The sequence below is a fragment of the Mauremys reevesii genome, linkage group 13 (genome assembly GCF_016161935.1).
Source record: "Mauremys reevesii isolate NIE-2019 linkage group 13, ASM1616193v1, whole genome shotgun sequence".
Lineage (NCBI taxonomy): Eukaryota > Metazoa > Chordata > Testudines > Geoemydidae > Mauremys > Mauremys reevesii.
Genome location: NC_052635.1, coordinates 14946658 through 14964331, shown reverse-complemented (window position 1 = coordinate 14964331; position 17674 = coordinate 14946658). Strand labels below are relative to the sequence as shown.

Here is a 17674-nt window from a genome sequence, read left to right as displayed (position 1 = left end):
TGCAGGATGAAACCTTATAGTTGGGGGAAAACAGGTACTGAAAGAGTTTGTCAGGGTCTGTCACACTGCTGGTATTGGGTAGGTTTGTGGAGCAGATGCTGCTATTATTATTATTATTTATTATAAATCACATGAAACTGTCTTGTAAACTTAAAAATAAAATATTCATTAGGGTATTTTTCTACTTAAAAAGTCATAGCTTTAAAACAAAATAATCCACTTCAGGCTGTATAACAAACAGGAGTTTTGAGTTTGTTTCTACCATTTTAAAACAACAAACAACAAACCCACAAACTTTTTTAAATACACCTCATTTTGCAAAATAAAAACCAAACTGCTTTTAAAATCAACTTTTAAAATCCAGTTTAAAACACATTTTGCACACTAAAAAATGTCTTTTAAACTGTTAGTTTGAAACACACCATTACCATCAGTTTGCAGCCATATAGTTTAAAAAAAAGAATCCCATCTATGTTTTACAGAGAGAGAGTTTAAAATACAGTTTGCAACAAAATAGTTTTCAATAAACCCACACACATTTAAAAGCCAATTGCAGAAAGTTACCTTCTACTACAGGATAAAGTGTTGCAGGCACATGCTTGTTCTGTCCCCCTCAATGTGTGTTTGGGCCTTTGGATTAAAGAACAAGCAAAAACTGTTAGTTAGTATTAGCCCCAAATCCCTATACAACCTGTGTAGTACCTGAAGTTATTAAGCAAAACTACAGTTAAAATGGTTTTTACCATGGCCTGGTGATGAAATGCAATTTAAAGTTACTAGTTCCATGCTAAACAGATCACACTGCAATAAACATAGGCACCATTTGTCATAAACAGTTAGTTAAGGGTTAAGGTTTTGTTTTCGACCTGTAAAGGGTTAACAAGCAGTACCTGTGGACACCTGACCAGAGGACCAATCAGGGACAAGATACTTTCAAATCCCTGTGGAGGGACGTTTTTTCCTGTTCTTTGTTTTTTGGAGAGTCTCTCTTGGGAGTTGAGGGAGTCCAGACATCTTAATCAAGTCCTCCCAGGTTTCTGCAATAAATTCTTCTATTCAAGCTAGTGAGTATTAGCAAGGAACTAGTATTCTTATACTTTTATTTCTGTATTTGCAATTCTGTGTTTTGCTATAGAATTTCTTTAATTCTGTACTGTTATTGCTTGTACTGAGAAAGAAAGGAGGGAATTCTCTCCAGAGATTGATAAGTTTAGACCCTGTGTATTGTTCCATCTTGGTTACAGAGACAGTTACTTTCTTTTTAGTCTTTAATAAATTATTTTGTTTGAACTTGGTTAATTCCTTCTCTTGTGGAGATTCAAGGGAAGGGAGGGGGAAGAGTGAGTTCCTCCTGAGGTTGATTCACAGAATTGAATCGGTGTGAATCTCTCCAGAGTGGCTAGGAGAGAGGAGGGGGAAGTGGGCTGCTTCCTGTGTGTAGAGATTCAGGAGATTGAATCTGTGTTCCCCAGGGAAGTTTGGGGAAGGACTGTGTCCCAATACACGTACCTTATTGGGTGGTGGCAGCTTTACCAGATCTAAACTAGGATTTTAGTTTAGGAAAGTCCATGCAGGTCCCCATATTGGAACCCAACAGCTCCAAGTGGGGGTGAGACCTATGACACCATTATTTACTAAGACAGCATGGCCAATGAGTGATATTATATAATATATATTTTCAGAGTTTAAAACAGGGAGCATACCTCCTCTTGCAGCCTAGCAGCCATTCAAGAGTTTCTGTTGAAAAAAAGTCTCCAAAATACTTGAGGTTTTCATCCCATCCTAACCCTTTGTTTCAAAAGGACTTCAAAATAGTAGCTAGCAGGTTGATTTGATCGTTACAGCTCTGAAATACTAGAGACTTAAGGACTTTAGGCCCCTTCCTAACATTCCCTTTTGTGAGCTGGGGTGGGGGAATTAAGCTGGCTGCACAACTGAGCTGCTTTTGGCTCCATTTTTTATTTTAGTTAAAATCCATTTTTCTGTAGGGCCTTCTTACAGTATTAAACAGTAGATCCCCAATCCTTAATGTAACTGTCCCATTCCCAAGTGGGGACTTTTGGCAGATATCAATACATCTCTTTGGGGCTTGTTTTTTTAAACATGTTTCTTTCATGCATAAAGTTTGGGGTGGGGGTTGAAATAAAATGGTTGTATCACAGCCATAATAAGCCCCCCAGAGCTTTTAAATGTTTGTTTGTCTTTAGAGCAAATGCTTGTTCTAAAGCATGGTGCAGGTTTGTGACCCCTTGAAACATTTCAGTTTTGGTTTAGACCCTTGTGGGGGGGGGTTGGTTGTTTGTTGTAAATATATTAATGTAAACTTTTAATGGCTTTGAATTGCTAGAAAGAGTGAACCATAGCATTCAAACAACTCCCGGGTCATATTTAAACTGTCTAATAGAGTTCTGCCAACTCCTGGATCCTTTATACTGTCCAATAGCACTCTATCAACTCCAGGGGTTATAATTAAACTGTCCAATAGCATCTGCGAATTCCTGAGGTTTTATTTCATTTCATATTAATCAGAACTCACCCACCCACTTCCCTTACTGTCGGTGCACACCAATCAAATTTATCCCTATGGCAACAAGGATAAGTAATCACAGTTACCTTCACTATTCAGTGGGGGTGTGGTTAAAACCATTCAGTTCAACAGGATGAGTCAATTCTATTGTACTCAAACACATGTCTGAACCATCTCTGTTTGTTTTACTGTTGTAAGCAGAGTCAGGATGAGATCTACCCTGACATTTAGTGGTGAGTTGTGCAAAAGAACATCGGGGTTGATCTTGTTTGCACAGGCACACCCACCCCGCCTAGCATGAGCCCACAGTAGCCCAAATGGTCACTTTGGCTGCTGTGGGATCCCCAGTTTCTCTGTTATTGAGGCAGGAAGAATAAAGTGTTGTTATCCTGATTATGTGACTCAAGGACAGTGGAACTGTACTTGGCCTTTTATGACGGAGGGACTCGCCATCAACTAAGTAGCACTCGCTAGGCAAGGGACATGGGTTCCAAAACTCAGCAAATTGAGAGAAGCTGGGGACAGGTATTTGTACCTGGTGGGCCCTAGACACTAATTCTAGCTCTTCTTCCTGTCTCCACTGTGAAATGTTAGTGCTAATTTTGATTCCATGAAGTCTGATTACAGCCTGCAAAGCTGAATTCACTTTGGGCTAATGGTGAACCAGCACTGAGTCCTCCCTACTAAACACAGTAAGTGGTGATTTTAGCTTGTAGTAGGGGAGCCTCAGTGCCCCACTGGCTGAGGGCTTGAGCCAGTTTTGCATTGTGTTATTGAATGGAGTTCCTAGCAAGTGAACGCAGCTCTTGTTGCTGCCAACTCTGATGGCAGAATGGTTACACTGTAAACACATTTTTAGGATTTTTCTCCTCCCACAACATACATTTCAGCTTTTTCCTGTAAATGGGTCTTTATTACACAAAAACACAAAAGTTAGATTCTCACAAACCATTTTTTTTAATTTAAAAGACATACAGCTTCTTGAAAACAAACCAAGAGGCTCCATTAAAACTTTTAGCTCAATTAAGGGCCAGAGACCTTCTAACAGAAATGCATATAGTCACAAAGCCCTTTTCAATAGATGTTTTTTAATTTACATATTTAAATGTACAAATTTACATATAAAGTTAAAGTCCAAATCACACAGTCATGGTGCCATTGGGCTGGGGCATCTATGACATAGCCCTCACAATCATCAAAAAGCTTTTCCCTAAGGCCTGGTCTACACTAGGGGGTTAGGGGTTGAACTAAGGTACGCAACTATTCGCGTAGCTGAAGTCAAACAACCTTAGTTCAAACTACTTACCTGTCCTGACGGCGCGGGATCAAAGTCCGCGGCTTCCCTGTCGACTCCGCCACCGCTGTTCATGGTGGTGGAGTTCCGGAGTCGACGGGAGCGCGTTCGGAGTTCGATATATCGCGTCTAGATGAGACGCGATATATCGAACTCCGAGAAGTCGATTGCTACTCGCCAAATCCGGCGGGTAGTATGGACATACCCTAAGACAGTTATTAAGAACAGCATAAATAGCAATGCATACAATAGTCCACATAAATTTTTACGCTCACAATGTGGCACTGGCTCAGCAATTTCCATGCCAAACCTTCTCCTAAACTCCTTATAACCTTCATCCTTGAAGTCCTCTTCAACAATTTTTAGCGGTGTCCAGCAAAAATAAGGCAGGCCCGGTTCATCTTTGCTGCTTGATGCAACGTTGTCCAGGGCCTCCAGGGCCTCTACAAAGACATCATCGAGCTGTCTCAGACAAGAAACAAGTGTAAGTTCTCACTGCTTGTTTTTTAGATTTACACCAGGTTCCTAACCTCATTACACCTCATCATCAACTGTCACGTCTTAATCATTCATTTACCTGAGCGACGTCTTTTCCGTTCAGCTTGTCTGCCGGTAACTCCCCCAAGCAATGATCGTCTTCCTCCTCCAGGGTGGTGGACAACGAGAGGCCACCATGCTCATTGGTGTGTCTCATGAATGGTTGGGCTTTGGGTTCAGGTTCTGGTGTATCCATCAATGGCTGGGCCAAAGGAATCCCTCGGCTGGTCCCTCATCCTCTTCAGAACTGTTGCTGCTGTAGCACTTTCTCCACACAAGTCCAAAGGTCCGCAGGGCTAAAACAAAGTCTGAAGTTCTCAGCGGGGTGGTAAAGGAGTCCACGTTTCCTCTCAGCCTTTCCACAATTTCTGAAACATGTCTTCTTGGTAAGAGATTGCCTCCTCTGTCCAGCTTTGGGACTTGTGGGGTGATGGTGCTGCACTCTGATTAGCAGAGGGCATTGGGAGGAGTTCTTAGAGGGGTCACACAACCCTCTTCTGGGTGGTCACCCCATCCCAGAACCTGCTCTGTTTTGGTCAAATCTCCTTTCGGGGCAGTCCTCTGCAGCCGAAACCCATCGCGACTGGTAGAGGGTGGTGGGAGGAGTTCCTAGAGGGGTCACACGAACCACTTCTGGATGGTCACCCAGCCCCAGAATTCCCCTCAATTGGTCTAATCTCCTCTCAGGGTGGTCTCTAGTGGCTGAAGCCCCTCCCGATTGGTAGAAGGCAGTGAGAGGAGTTCTTAGAGGGGTCACACAAACCCCGGAACTCCCCCTGGCTGGTTAAATCTTCTCTCAGGGCGTTCCTATCGGGGCAAAACCTATCCTGATTGGTATAGTGGAAGGAGTTCTTAGAGGGGTCACATGACACACCTTGCTTCCGGTCATGTGTCTGCCTTGCCCCCAGAAGTAATACCCCCATGGGGTGGGGCTTCTGATGACCGGTGGGCAGGGCTTATTGGGTCAAGGGATGGGGTTAAGTTTTGATTGACAGTAGGGCCCTTATACTCCTCGCTCCCGCTACCCAAAATTGGAACACGACAGAGGCAACTATACTACTGGGCAGTATTCGCCGTTGTCCTACTGCTCAGATGCTGTAAGTGAGAGAAGGATCAGGCCCTGTAAAGTAGCCTGGGTTGATTTTTATTACTCAAGCATTTTTATTACACATCAGGACATCTAGTCATTCTGATGGACATGCAGCCTCTGGACAAGCTCGGTGAGAAGCATGTACATTATACTGCTTGCTCAGGGGTCATTACTATAGTAACAGCCAAGTACTGGCCCAGATCCACAAATACAGCTGAGCTCTAGGCTCTGGGTTGTTCTAAATTATGCTGTCTTGTAACAGCCATTGCTGCACTGGAGATAGCTGTAGCACAACGCACACTGTGTGTGCCAGCTTCTGTTCCCAGCTCACCCCCCATATACTTGGGTGGGAAGCTAGGAGTTGGTGACATACAGCCAGCTACACTGACTGTACACTCTCTATGCTGGTTCTCTGGGTGTTAGGGATTTGCACATGCTGGGGAATTCCTAGCTGCCTCTTAGGGCAGCTTTATGGCTACTTTGCCCTGCTCCACTGCAACATAGGGCAGCAAAAGGGTGACTTTACAACTAACCCCACCCCTATTGATGCACCTACCCGTGGTTGTTAGGAGTCTGAGTTCAGGTATCCGGGTTTGGAAAACCCACTCACCTGGCATAAAGTTGTCTTATGGCAACAAAAGGCCAAATATGCCTTTAAACATCAGTCCCCTTGTTTTTCAAATATCTATTTGAAACACCATAAAGCTGACAGAGATTTAAGTGCCCTAATCAGCACCTCTGCAGGTGGCTATAATGAGTATTTAGGCTTCTACCTGCAGATTTTAGTGCTTAACTTTAGTCACCCAAGGCCTTTGTATTTGTCTTGCCCAAGCCTATGAGTTGCCGAGTGTTCTCAAACTCCCACTGATGTTATTGGGAGATAAGGATGCTCTGCCCTTCAGAGAAGGGGCTCAGCAGATATAACTCATCCTCCAAAGTTAGCTACTATGATCCTTCACCTCCTATCAAAAGGTCACTCAATGGTCAGGTTTCTAGTCTCCATCACCACCTCATTCTCCAGTTTACTGTCCCCTTGGGTGCAGGGCTTGTGAGGATTCACCAGGCAGCAGTTAGCAGAGGAGGGCGAAAGGCAGAGGGAGTCTGGGGTGTTATTGCTTATAGTTCTCAATGGGGAGACAATGTTCCTGTAACAGTTGAATATTGGAAGGAAACCAATAGAGACCCCTGTTGAATTGACACATTCCACTAATTCAAAAGTGACTCTATTAAGTAATATGGGTTCCCCTAATCTTGTAGTGTTTCCTGTTTTGGTGATTGTTTTCTATACCGTATCCAGCAGCTTATTCCCAGTCCATGTTCTCGTATTGTTATTCCCTAGTATTCTGCACTCTGTTTATGTGTATTAAGGGGCACTGGACAAATACTGATGACTCTTCACATTTCTTTTTCAGGTGCTGGCCATGTATCTCACAAACAAGGTCGTCTGTAAATAACCCAGCTGCAGATTTTGTATATACTGTGTACATATTTCCTACTAAACTGTTTGAAGTATCTGTTTCAATTGCTCAGAGGCCTGATTTTGTCTTTCAGAGAAATTGGGGCTTCCTCAATGTCCACTGTAACCACGATGCGGGGGCTTCCTCCCTTACCCTTTCTCCATGGAGCTGGACGAAGACCTCAGCTCAGCACCTCTCTAGGGTCTCTTACCACTCTTCCGCAGTCCCCACAAAGCTAGATCTAATCCCTGTAGTTAGTGACCTGGGGTCTGGTTCTTAATCATATTCTCATCTTTGTTTTTCTGGGCATTCAGTGTTGCTGATGAATTCTGGGTTGTAAGTGGGATGGACTGTGTTCTGGCGAGTTATCCTCCCTCCTGTCTAGCCTGTTTCTGGGTCAGAAGGCTATCTGTGAACAGCGTCTGTTTACTTACAGCCTTAGGCTCGGTGCCTGTAATAGTGTGTGAGGGAAGGCATCTCTGCTTTTCTAAGCCAAGTCCCTGTTTGTGTACTGCAAGACTTTAGCGGAGAGGAACCATTGGATTCCCTAGCTTCCCCCACTGCACTACAAGGGAACGACTGTCATTGGGTATCTCTGACAGGGTATGTCCTGCTGTGCTCACTGGTCTTGTGGTGTCTCCATATCGGGGACCAGCTCATTTTGTTAATAATTCACATTGGACTAGAGCTGGGTGAAGGCTGATGGGGCAGCTCACCAGTTCAACTCCACAATTCAGAGAGGCCTAGAAATGTAGGGCTGGAAGGGTCCTAGAACTATCATCCCATCCAGCACTATACTTAGACGGTCCCTGACAGCTCTTTGTCCAATGGATTCTTTAAAGCCTCCAAGGATGAGATTCCTCAACCTCCCTTTGAAGCCTGTTCCAGAACTTAACTATCTTTATAGTGAGAAAGTTTTTCCTAATATCTAACCTAAATCTCCCTTGATGCAGATTAAGCTGATTCCTACTTCTCCTACGTCTGGTGCACATGGAGAACAGTTGATCGGGGTCCTCTTTATAACAGTCCTTAACATATTTGAACATGGTTTGAACATATTTGAGGGTTGGCTAAGATAAAGAGGCACCTGGAGGAGGGAAAGCAGGTTACAGGGGTATGTGTGCAGCTTTCTTGGGGTGCCCAGGCTCTGAGTCACTTTGTTACCCATCCGGCGAGAGGAAGATATTCTCAGGGAGCTGATATCTAGTCAAGCATAACACCACCGGTCTGTTAGCCAGCCTACCAATCTCCACAGGGCTCTGCCAGCCCTTGCTCCGCCTTGCATGGTAACAGTAGTGGCACTGCAGCCCCCAAGCCCCTCTGAAAGTGTCCCCCAGTAGCATCAGGTTACTGTCACAGGACACTCACAGAAATTACCAGGGAACAGAATCTAAACAGCTTGATTGGTACAGCTCAGGATCAGATCTTTATAACCTCGCAGCACTGAGACATATGTATAGTGGAATAATCCTAAATTCATTATCAAAGATTAAGATTTAAGAGGTACTGAGTCAAGATCATGGAAACAGAACTGGTTACATATAAAATGAAAATCATAACATACTTCTTAGAGTCTAAAATCAATTATTACAGCAGTTTTTCACCTAAAGCAATCTCCCAGCAGCATTAACCAACATGCCTGGGAACCAACTTTCCTGAGGAAGGAAAAGGGCTTTTTGCAGGCTGTGCCCAGAAGTGCCCGTTACTGTGGGGGTAGGCTCATTTATCAGGGTTACTCTTCTGGGGGAGGGGGTTCTGTAATTCTGTTAATGTGCTGTGAAAGTCTCATATTGGAGCTCAACTCCTTCCTTCTGCAAGTCCCCTCCCAATGGAGCTCTCCTGCAGGACCTAGGTTCCCCAGGGCTGGGTTCCTCCAGCCCTAGAACTAGATGAACATGTGCACACACACACTAGCAGAGCAAGTCTGAGAGGACCAGGTCAATCAGCACTCTCCAGCTGATCCCCTCATGTGTTCCTGTACTCGATGAGCTGGGTTAAGGAGCACTTTCAAGCTGGTACCCTTATGTGCTCCTGGTCTCAAGAGGCTGGGTTGAGCAGCACTTTCAGCTGCTCCCCTCCCATGTTCCCCAAGTTGAACACATCCCTATCACACATTCACATTACAATTGTACTGGTAGTAACCCACTTGATGAGCAAACCCCACAGTATTTTGGGGCACTACAAGGATCTTTAGCTTAGGTACAAGAAGCGTCGCTGCAGAGTAAATGGGGGAAGCTAAAACACAAAAGAGTAAAATTCAGAGAGAGAGAGAGAGAGAGAGAAGCAACCAGCTGAACCATAAAAGTTATTTATTGAATCATAGTGATAACCACACAAGGAGGGCTAAACATATATAACAGTTACATTTTAAAGGTTAAAACCTGAGGTAGGAAAGAAAACAGAGAGCGAGATGGATCTCACCCACTCCATGAGGCTTGAACTGGTCGGGGTTCCCAGGTGATGGTGGTAGCTCAGGGTCCTGAGTGCTGGAGACAGGCAGAGCCCCGAGCACGATCAGTCAGGAGATGGAATCCTAGTGGAACTGATGCAGAGTTTGGGTCAGAACCCTTACATGGGCATAGGTGGGGGGGTTGTAGAGAAAATACAATGGTTCAAGGAAGAACATTAGATTTGTTTATGGGTAAACTGATGGCTCAAGGGTTTTCTTCTTTGCCTTTGTTCCCGTCTTTCCTGGACAGCACATACCCTTCAATCCCTGGACTCCAGCCATGCCTATTCCACCAGGTTTCTGTTATCCCTGCAGTGTCTGGTTTCACTTCCTGCAGCAGTAGCTCTAGTTCCTCCATTTTGTTACCCAGCCTCCTTGCCTTGGTGTACAGGCATATTAATTTCTGCTGCTTGGCTTCACCCACATTCCTCGCCCAATTGGGTACAGTCATTCTGCTTCAAGCATCACCTTCCTGAATGGAGGGAGGGGAGAATCCCTCCACTCCCCAAGCCAGACATGGGCACGCTGGTGGCTGTGGCTCTGAGACAACTGGAGACACCCCAGTGGACAGACAGGCTGGGCTGGAGGGAGGTGAGGGTCTTGAGGATGAGCTCTCCCCAGCTAGGGTTGAGATCCAGAGGGACCCCATCCATGGGGGGCGGGGGGCTGGCGCAACATCCCAGACCAGTTCTCAGCTCCCTGCCCCCTCGGGCAAGACCTCTGCCTGTGCAGCCTCAGACTCTGCTCAGCCCCCCAGATGTCCCCTCCATGTCCCCTGCAGCAGGACTCACCTTGGAACAGGGTCGTGTTCCCATTGGAGGGGATGTAGCCAGCCTGGCACTTACACCAGTAGCTCCCATTGGTGTTGATACACAGGATCTTGGGGCTGCAGATATCTGGGGTCTGGCGGCACTCGTCGATGTCTGGGGAGGGATAATGGGGTGGGAGGGGGTCACACACAGCAGGGCAGGGGGCTCACGGGGTGAATAACAATGGAGACACCCCCCACCCATTGCAGGCAGCGTGGTCTGCCGGTCAATCTGTCTGCTCCATCTAACCCCCCACTCCATTCTATTCTCCTTTCTTCCCTGCTATGTGCAGTGCCCCAATCCCTTCAGCACAACCTCTCCCACCCCATCCCAGACTGGGGACCAAATCTTATCCAGACCAGGCCCCTGCGATCCCCTCTCTGCACCAGCCCTGAGAGAGTGGGGTTAAGGCAGGGGGCCATATGAGCCAGTTAAGCTACAAAGAGGATGTGACCTAGGCTGCGTGCAGGGCGCTGGCTAGAAGGAAGCTCGCCTGGGAGGGGACAGGTGGGGCTTCTCTACAGCCCGAGGGCTGGGCCCAGTGGTGGGGGCCTGAGGCGAGGCAGGCTAGGAAGCCCCTAGGGGGGGCTAGGACCCCGGAGGAAGGGTTTTGCTAGCAGGCATAGGACAGAGGGGTCTGGCTTTGAAAGGCTCCCCCAGAATGGGGATCACAGCGTGACCTGGCTGGACGGCTGAGACACGGGGCAGCCGCGACTCCGGGCGCTGCAATGGTGGAAGAGAAGAAAGGGGGCACTGAACTGGAGCTAGTCACCAGAAGGGGGCGCCATGCTCAGCGTTACAGACCCCAGCCCGATGGGTCCCCTCCCCGTTCGGGATACACCCAGCCCCTCCCCTCCCATGGAGCACTAGGAGAAGGGTGGGTGGGCTCTGCCCAGGGGAGTGCAGGGGAATTGGGTGCTGTCCCTTTAAACTAGTTTGTTTGCTCTCTGGTGGCACTCAGCGGGGGCCTATGGCAGAAGCCCTCAGACCCCCGCCATGCGGCCAGTGCACCCACCAGTACTGACCTGCGCAACGGGAGACCCAGGACCCAGGTGACCGGTGTCCTGAGTATTAAACAGTCAAAGGTCAGATTCACAGCTACACGGAGACCCTGCTGGGTAATGGTCTCTGACAATCCCCCCATGCTGTGCAGGGGCCTCCCCTGCCAGCCTGGAGCCGGTGTAAGGGCCCTTCACCCACCCTGCCGCCAGCCTGTTGTAGGTTCAGGGCATGGCCGTAGTACCCTGCGCTGGGGCTATTCTCAGCACCCTGGGGCCAATCAGGGCAGATTGGGGGCCTGGCTAGAGCGTCAGGCACTGGGGCTATTCTCTGCTCCCCAGGACCCAGGCGGAGGATCGGGGGCATGGCTGGGGCACACTGTGCTGTGCCTATTCTCTGCTCCCCAGAGCCCATGGGGGCAGAGCGCACTGTGCTGTGTCTATGGACCATATATGAGGCTCCTTCCCAGGCTCCGGGGGGCCCCGTGTGCTGGGGACAGCGAGGGCCCCACCCATCTCCCTGGTGCTTCTCTGCAAACCTAGGGGTTTATTCCCAATCCAAACACCGAGCCAGGGGAGATCCTGGCCCCCACGCGCTGGGGCAGCAATTGAGGGTCACGGCTGCAGCCGGCAGCAGCCTCTGGTGCAGCACCAGGCCTGGAATGAGCCCAGGAGTGTGGGGGATTGAGCAGGGAGTAGTGGCAGCAAGGGGAGAGCTCACCCTGGCAGCTGTTCTCACTCACTGAGACCTGGCTTTCCCAGTCCTGGACTCACATCCATCAATGCAGCTGCAGGAGTAATTCCCAGTCACACTGGTGCAGGTGGTTTTGGGTCTGCAGTTTACTCCACTGAGCCCCAGACACTCGTTAATATCTGCTTCCCAGTCTTTATTCAGGCCATGTACATTGGCCCAACTGGACAGTCTCTATGCAAAAGACTAAATGGACACAAATCTGACATCAGGAATTATAACATTCAAAAACCAACAGGAGAACACTTCAATCTCCCTGGTCACTCAATAACAGTCCTAAAAGTGGCAATTCTTCAACAAAAAAAAATTCAAAAACAGACTCCAACGTGAAACTGCAAAACTAGAATTAATTTGCAAACTGGACACCATCAAATTAGGCCTGAATAAAGACTGGGAGTGGTTGGGTCATTACAAAACCTAATTTCCCTCATACTAATTTGCCCCTACTGTTACTCACACCTTCTTGTCAACTGTTTGAAATGGGCCACTCTCATTACCACTACAAAAGTGATTTTTCCTCCTTGGTATCCTATTGTTAATTGAATTGACTGGCCTCCCACTTGGTAAGGCAACTCCCATCTTTTCATATGTTGTGTATTTATACCTGCTACTGTATTTTCCACTCCATGCATTTGGTGAAGTGGGTTCTAGCCCACGAAAGCTTATGCCCAAATCAATTTGTTAGTCTCTAAGCTGCCACAAGGACTCCTAGTTATTTTTTGCTGATACAAACTAACATGGCTACCACTCTGAAACCTTTCCAGTTCTGAAGATTCTGGATTTCCTTTCTGTTGGTAAACCGTATGGTCAATTGCTTGACCACACTTTGGTTCGTTACGCAATATGCCCAAGACACCAAATAACCAATAACGGTCTGGTTTATTGCTAATACTTAGTAACAGCATATTACAGGAACAAAGGTTCAAAACAACTCTAATCTCCGGGAATATCTCCTGCAGTAGTGCTGAATTCACCTTACAAAGAAGCTGGTGTCCAGAGTCAGATCCCTAAAGCTGTCCTTTTTATACCCAACCTGTTTACAAGGAAAGAGGTACTGTATGCATCCTGTGAGGCTATTCTGACCTTGTTTTTCCTGGTACCACATGATACCCCTTAGCTCTTTGTTCTGGACTCAGGAATTCCAGGTACCAAGAGCGTGATGCACCTCCTAGGCTTGTCCCGTATATATTGTCCTTATCTTTGGGACATTCCAATGAGAGTAACTCCCCGCCTGTTACTACAGTAGAACACTCCCATGTGCTGATCCCGACAGTTGTCCTGGCTAATGCAAGGTGTTATGGGATACTTAGCATAGGTACATTCCAGGCCATGTAACTGCTAGAGGTGTATATAGAATGGAATGTTATATGTGTTGTTAGAGGGTTTATTCCTTCACTCTACCACTTCCCTGGTCCTTCTCGCATGAACAGAGAGCAACAATACCCAAAGTCCAAAGGTGCAAACAATTCAACGTTTATCGGGGTGAACTTCCAGCAAGCTTAAATTCAAGTTCCTTTTCCTTATTTTCGAATCCCAACTTACTTCCTGTTTGCCCCTAATTTATATAGTGATATTCACAGCTATACCTTAACCAATCATTCTACTAAAATTTACCTAACCAATCCTAACATACTGTAACATGATTAGCTAACCAATTATATCCCACCACTTTAATTAGTTTACACCCAGCCAAATTAATTATACAGCAGACAGAAACAATCACAGAACCAGACAGAGACCATGCAAATAAACATACAAATCAATACAGAAGCGAGGATTTCACAACTACATCTATACAGACGGAAGGGTTTCCCAGCTGTGTCTATTAAGAAGCAAGTTCTTTCCAGGCAGAAAACTATCAAACTAAATTTTCTTTCATATCTTCTAGGCTCTTCCCTTTCTCTGGAGGTGATGGATCGGATCACCTTCCTAACAGCCCCCGATTGCCTTATTTCCATATGACTAAACAGGGCCTCAGACTGTCCCAGTGAGAGAAGGCCCTTACACAGATAGAATCAAAATAATTGTCTTTCTTTTTTACCTCTGTAAGTAGCTAAGTGAGATGAATACACCTAAATTCTTAAAGTATAGGCCTTTGCAGACAGGCTTGAATATCTATATCCTAACGTGTTAAGCACATACTATCCGTATTAATATAGGTGATTTGAATCATACCTATTGATCATGTAATATATTAGCTCAGCATATATGGGTGAACACCTCAGAAATAGATTTAACCAGACTGATCCATAGTTATTCCCTAGGATTCAGTAGCTGTGAAAGTGGTGAAAAGCCATCTGGGACCCCTCCACGCTCTAGTCTCATACTGAGCCCATCTCAGATGAGCCCATCTCAGCCAGCCCCAGGAATCTGGCTCAGTAAATCTCAGGGTGTTTCAGAGAATCTGGATTGAGGCTCAGTTGGTGCAACGTGAGCACTGGAGGGAGCAGAGGAAATTGCACGTTACACCAATGTAGTGTATGCCTAGGGGTAACTTCTAGCTCAAGGAGACATACTCAGGCTTGCTCTGCAAAAAATTGTAGCGTGGCTGCGCTTGGGCAAGTAACAGGAGAGGCTCCCTGCCCCGACAACAATCCCAACCAATCCACAGGTGCACACTCAGGGCAGCCAGCCTCTCCCACCACCACTTCTTGAAGTGCAGCACCGAAACCTGGACACGGTTCTCCTGCGCTGAGTAGAGTAGAACAGTCACCTCCCATCTCTGACCCACCCCACTCCTGGTCATGGTGATCCAGGTGCAGCAGAAGCCGGAGATAGCTGCCAGCACAGCCATGAATGTGGCCCATGGGCCCTAGCGGCATAGAGCCTGGAGACCAAGGAGTCCTACACCAGCCTCTGGGCTTTGAAGATAGGGGAGCCAGAGATGCATGGTGGTGGAGACGGCCTTCCCTGCCCACACCACTGTGCCCCATGCTGCCCCCTTCCATGGCATCAAGAAGATCAGCATCATGGCCAAGCCCCGCAGGCCTGGGCATCGGAGCCTCCCCAGGTAGGGCCCAGTGCACATGTGTGTGGGGGGGCGCTCCATGGCCTTCCTCCCCCATCAGGCTAGGGATCTCCTTGCCCCCTGGTCAGTTGTGGGGTGGGGATTATTGGGGGACAGAGCTAATTGGAGGGGAAAGGCTTCATGTCCGTGACCTCCATGACATAATTGTAGCCTTAACCATGAGAAAACTCCTACCCCAGAATATACTGGGCAGTGTCCTTTGCCTCAGTTTCTCCCCTTGCGGTGTGAAAGTCCAAGAAATGCTCCTTTAACCTGCCTTTGCCCTTTCCCTCCCCTGCACCCCACTCGCCAAAACTTCCACCTTTTAAAGGAGCCCTTTTTGCCTCTCACTGCCTCTTTCACTTTCTTGTTAGCCATGGTGGTACTTTTTTGGTTCTCTTAGTATATTTTTTAATTTGAGGTATGCATTTAAATTGAGCCTCTATTCAAGTGTCTTTAAAAAGTTTCCATGCAGCTTGTAGTGATTCCAGTTTCAGCACTGTACCTTTTAATTTCTCTTTAACTAACTTCCTTGTTTTTGTGTAGTTCCCCATCTGAAATTAAATGCTCCTGTGGTGGGCTGCTGTGGCGTTCCCCCCACCCGGAGATGTTAAATTTAATTATACTATGGTCGCTATTACCAGGGGTTCAGCTATATTCACCTCTTGGACCAGATCCTGTGCTCCACTTAGGACTAAATCAAGAATTGCCTCTTCTCTTGTGGGTTCCAGGACTAGGTGCTCCAAGGAACAGTCATTTAAGGTGTCAAGAAACTTTATCTCTGCATCCCGTCCTGAGGTGACATGTGCCCAGTCAATATGGGGCTAGTTGAAATCCCCCATTATTACTGACTTTTTGATTGTTATAGACGCTCTAATCTCCCTGAGCATTTCACAGTCACTATCACCATCCTGGTCAGGTGGTCGGTTGTATATCCCTACTGCTATATTATTATTTGCGCATGGAATTACTATCCATAGCGATTCCATCAGACAGTTTGGTTCATTTAAGATTTTTACTTCATTTGACTTAACGCTTTCTATTGCCACACCCTCACCAGCATTTCCTGTTCTGTCCTTCCGATATATTTTGTAACTTGGTATTACTGTGTCGCGTTGATTATCCTCATTCCACCAAGTTACTGTGATGCCTATTATATCCATACCCTCATGTAATACAACATACTCTAGTTCACCTATCTTATTGTTTAGACTTCTAGCATTGGTATATGAGCACTTTAAAAACTTGTCACTTTTTAGCTCTCTGCCATTACATGATGTAATTGAATGGGACTCTTTTTTATTTGACTGTTTCTCATCAGAGCCTACCTGTATTTTATCATCTTCCATCCTCTCCTTAGCCACCTCCTTACTAGGACATAGAGAATCTCCATTAATAGATCCGCCCCTAAGGGATGTCTCTGTCCAAACCACATGCTCCTCCACACATAGAATAGAAACATAGAATCATAGAATCTCAGAGTTGGAAGGGACCTCAGGAGGTATCTAGTCCAACCCCCTGCTCAAAGCAGGACTAAACCCAACTAAATCATCCCAGCCAGGGCTTTGTCAAGCCTGACCTTAAAAACCTCTAAGGAACGAGATTCCACCACCTCCCTAGGTAACCCATTCCATTTCTTCACCACCCTACTAGTGAAAAAGTTTTTCCTAATGTCCAACCCAAACCTCCCCCTCTGCAACTTGAGACCATTACTCCTTGTTCTGTCATCTTCTACCACTGAGAACAGTCTAGATCCATCCTCTTTGGAACCCCCTTTCAGGTAGTTGAAAGCAGCTATCAAATCCCCCCTCATTCTTCTCTTCTGTAGGCTAAACAATCTCAGTTCCCTCAGCCTCTCCTCATAAGTCATGTGCTCCAGCCCCCTAATCATTTTTGTTGCCCTCCGCTGGACTCTCTCCAATTTATTCATATCCTTCTTGTAGTGTGGGGCCCCAAACTGGACACAGTACTCTAAATGAGGCCTCACCAGTGCTGAATAAAGGGGAATGATCACGTCCTTCGATCTGCTGGAAATGCCCCTACTTATACAACCCAAAATGCCATTAGCCTTCTTGGCAACAAGGGCACACTGTTGACTCATATTCAGCTTTTCATCCACCGTAACCCCTAGGTCCATGTTGGCTTTCCCTCAGCCCTTAGTTTAAAAACTGCTTTATGACTTCTTTAATTTTAAGTGCCAGCAATGTGGTTCCATTTTGGTTTAGGTGGAGCCCATCCTGCCTGAATAGACTCCCCATTTCCCAAAAGGTTCCGCAGTTCCAAATAAATCTTACCCCCTTGTCCCTAAGCCATCGGCTCATCCATGCATTGAGACCCTGCATTTCTGCCTGTCTAACTAGCCATATGTGTGGAACTGGAAGTGTTTCAAAAAATGTTACCATGGAGCCTAAATTTGGCCTGCAGGATCTCTCTCCCATCCGTCCCTATGTTCTTACCCAGGGGGATTCTATGATTCTATGATAGACTCCACTGGGCAATGGCAAACAGGAGAGGAAAAAAATTCTTTAGCCACAGGGAATGTGTTGTTCTAAAGCAGACAGAGGAGGAAATAAGGCAGGTGAACCACACCACACTGCTCACCACAATCCAGACAGGACAGGGGTATCCACCAGGAAACACCTGAGAAAGAGGAAGTCACTGAGCAGAAATTGACTTTATATGGGCAAAACCCACTTGTGTGTGCAGTGTTTTTCCTCAGTGGAAGGTTGATCTATTTGGAAGAAGCACATATGTG

The 17674-nt window shown here is 46.6% G+C and overlaps 1 long non-coding RNA gene across 1 annotated transcript; it reads left to right on the top strand.

Moving 5' to 3' along the window:
- Positions 1-4933: 4933 nt before the first annotated feature.
- On the top strand, positions 4934-6970 carry LOC120381042. The gene is made up of 2 exons (XR_005587915.1): positions 4934-5455; positions 6861-6970. It is a non-coding gene; the product is annotated as an uncharacterized LOC120381042 (long non-coding RNA).
- Positions 6971-17674: the final 10704 nt, after the last annotated feature.